The sequence below is a fragment of the Cebus imitator genome, unplaced genomic scaffold (assembly GCF_001604975.1).
Source record: "Cebus imitator isolate Cc_AM_T3 unplaced genomic scaffold, Cebus_imitator-1.0 Scaffold282, whole genome shotgun sequence".
NCBI lineage: Eukaryota > Metazoa > Chordata > Mammalia > Primates > Cebidae > Cebus > Cebus imitator.
In genome coordinates this window covers 380,647-384,353 of record NW_016107597.1, presented here as the reverse complement: position 1 = coordinate 384,353, position 3,707 = coordinate 380,647, and the positions used below count along the sequence as shown (strand labels likewise).

The following is a 3,707-nucleotide window of genomic DNA, read 5'->3' as shown; positions in this document are numbered from 1 at the left end:
ACTCCAGGCAGGGTGACAGAGTGAGATTCTGTCTCGAAGAACGAACAAACAAAATATTTGTAAACAGCATATGTCCCCTTTAGCTACGTTTTCTCCAAAACTGACATGGATTTAGAGTGGAAGAATTCTGATGGTTGTTTGATCTAACAGTGAACTACTGAACTACTGTTTAAAATATGAGAACCTTTCAAAAAAAATTAGCCAGGTGTGAAGGCACGTGCCTGTAGTCCCAGCTACTCGGGAGGCTGAGACAAGCCTATCTCATTCCTTGGGCCTGGGAGATTGAGGCTGCAGTGAGTCATGTTTGTGCCACTGCACCCCTGCTTGGGTCATGGAGTAAGACTCTATCTCAGTAAATAAAATAAAATGAAATAAAAAATAAAGTGTGAGAACCTTTTCATACTATTTAGTTACACACCTTAAAAAATGGGGATCATCCATAGCTTTAAGCCAAAAGGTAGAAGGGAGTGCATCTGAACTTTTATGCTTTTAGTTTTACTGTTCTGTGGTTTCTATGGCTGTCCTAAAGAATGACACTGGTATATTGCTTTTCTTTACCAATGCAGACACCTAGTTTGAGCACTTAGATCAGACAAAACCCAAAATAGAAGAAATGCCACTCTTTTTGTCTGGGATCTTTTAAGTAACTAGACTAAAATTATGAATTATTAAAATTTCCTATTGAATGGTGGTGTTTTTATGTATGTAACAATACAGAGAACAAATCAAATAGCTGCCTAAAACTTGCAAGAGCATGGATTTTTGGTATACTTCTATTAGGAATCAAGAACCTCGAGCAGCAGTTCACAGTCAGAGTTGTTTTCTTCCTTTGCTCCTTTCGTTTCCCTTCCCTTCTCTTTGCTTTTTCCTTTCCTTTCCTTTTTCCTTTCATTTCCTTTTTCCTTTCCTTTCTCCTTTCCTTTCCTTCCTCTTTTCCTTTTTCCTTTCCGCTTCCCTCCCCTTATCTTCCCTCCCCTCCCTTCCCCTTCCCTCCCCTCCCCTTCCCTTCTTCTCTCTCTCTTTCTCTCTTTCTTTCATCTTGCTCTGTGGCCCAGGCTGGAGTGCAGTGCTGCAATCTCAGCTCAGGCTGCAGTGCAGTGGCACAATCTTGGCTCACTGCTACCTCTGCCTCCCGGGTTCAAGTTATTCTCCTGCCTCAGTCTCCTGAGTAGCTGGGACAACAGGCGTGTGCCACCACACCTGGCTAATGTTTGTATTTTTTAAATTAAATTTATTTATTTTACTTTAGGTGCATATTATATCTGGCATTTCTCCCCTATGTTATCCCTCTCCACCCTCTGCTCCCTCCCCGCCTGCTGTCTCTCCTCTACCCCCCCAACTTTCCCCAGTGTGGGATGCTCCTCTCCCTGAGTCCACGTGTTCCCGTTGTTCAACACCCACCTATGAGTGAGAACATATGGTGTTTGGCTTTCTGTTCTTGTGTCAGTTTGCTGAGAATGATGGTTTCCAGATTCATCCAAGTCCCTACAAAGGACACAAATGCATTGATTTTTATGGCTGCATAGTTTTCCATGGTGTATATGTACCACATTTTCTTTGTCCAGTCTATCATTGATGGGCATTTGGGTTGGTTCCAGGTCTTTGCTATTGTACACAGTGCTGCAATGAACATATGTGTGCATGTGTCTTTACAGTAGAATGATATATAGTTCTTTTGGTATATACCCAGTAATGGGATTGCTGGGTCAAATGGAATTTCTATTTCTAGATCCTTGAGAAATCGCCACACTGCCTTCCACAATGGTTGAACTAATTTATACTCCCACCAACTGTGTAAAAGTGTTTCTATTTCTCCACATCCTCTCCAGCATGTGTTATCTCCAGATTTTTTAATGATTGCCATTCTAATTGGTGTGAGATGATATCCCAGTGTGGTTTTGATTTGCATTTCTCTAATGACCAGTGATGATGAGCATTTTTTCATATATTTGTTGGCCTCATATATGTCTTCTTTTGAAAAGTGTCTGTTCATATCCTTTGCCCACTTTTGAATGGGGTTGTTTTTTTTCTTGTATATCTGTTTTAGTTCTTTGTAGAGTCTGGATATTAGCCCTTTGTCAGATGAGTAGACTGCAAAAATTTTTTCCCATTCTGTTGGTTGCCGATTCGCTCTAATGATGGTTTATTTTACTGTACAGAAACTCTGGAGTTTAATTAGATTAATGTTTGTATTTTTAGTAGAGACAGGGTTTCACCATATTGGCCAGGCTGGTCTTGAAACCTGACCTCAGGTGATCCATCTACCTCAGCCTCCCAAAGTACTGGGATTATTGGTGTGAGCCACCTCAGCCTCCCAAGGTGCTGGGATTATAAGTGTGAGCCACCATGCCTGGCTAGAGTTGTTTTTCTACACACCCCATTTATTCTGTGTGTGTACCAACTACTACGGCAAATGCATTTTGAGGAATTACGCTTCACAATGTATGCTTAAAGATCCTCTTAGAAAGATTTCTCTAGTTGAGTAAAAACCCTTCTATAAAAAGGTGCCAGGTTCTGTGAACCTAAAGAGAAGACTCAATGTCTCTCTGAATATCTTTAAATTACTGCTAGAATTGCAAGTTCCTATTTGGGAGGAAAACGATATTAAAATAACTTGAAGGCCTATTTTATTGGTAACTTAGAATGTAAAATATTTTATTTTAAAAATTCTAAAATTTGAAAGCAAGCTAGCCTAGGTTAAATAATATAGCTCCTAGACCTGAATATGTTCATTTGGAGCTCAGTTTTTCTGTTTAAATACAAGAACAACTTCTTAACATTCCTAGGTGGGAACACTGCAGTTTTGATGATCTGTGGTCAGATAAACTGAATGAACTCAGTTGCTAACACTCCTTTTTTTTTTTTTTTTTAATGGTTTAAAAATTCTGGAATAAATGCATTTTTATCTAGTTTTACACTGACAATTTCATTCCAAAAGTCTATTGGGAAGCATATACCATACATAGGAAACCATCTTCATCTTTCTTACTCTCATACATTTCTGAAATCAATGAGGTGAGGCTCACCATTCTGTGCCCATTCACCAACAGGAAGAAGGCTTGATTAACTAGCGCAGGGAACTTCATTTTATCCAGAACAGGCGGCTGTTTCTCACTCTTATATCCTGTTATCACTGGGATTCTGGTTGGATGCTGCTCTCTGATAAGTGGGACATCTACTCTTTGTCTTATGGTGCGGGCTGCTTGAAGGTCTTCTCGTGAGGCATGGTGCTGGGGCTTGGGGGTTGGGGCAGGGGTGGGCTGGGCTGAGGCTGCAGGCTGCAGAGACCCTGAGGGTCTGGTGGCTCTGGAGAGGGGAGGAGAGGGAGAGTGGTGGTGGCTCTGACTCTCTTTGGGATCAAATTTTAACCCAAGATTTGAGGGGACAAATATCTAAATTATATCAGGAAATCTTAATTGGCTTTCCATATGTCTTGACCCATTGCAAAGAATAGTTCCAGTATTAGAGGGTGAATCAGGTTACTTTAATCCGATGCTATTTTATCACTCTGCCTTTCATATTTGCTTAGTAGGCAACTTTTGACTATAAATTGGCTTTTCATTTAAGTTTTTGTTTGCTTGGCTTTATATCTCATTGATTCATTTTATATATTTCCATTCTCATTCATTAATCCACTGTGCATTTATTTAGGGCTTCTATGTGACATGTACTGTTCTACGTACTGATAACACAGTGGTGAATAAAAG

General features: G+C 40.1%; 1 pseudogene; it reads right to left on the bottom strand.

The window, feature by feature from the left end:
* Window positions 1-2,912: 2,912 nt before the first annotated feature.
* Window positions 2,913-3,226, bottom strand: LOC119467364 (annotated as a pseudogene).
* Between the last annotated feature and the right edge of the window lie 481 nt (window positions 3,227-3,707).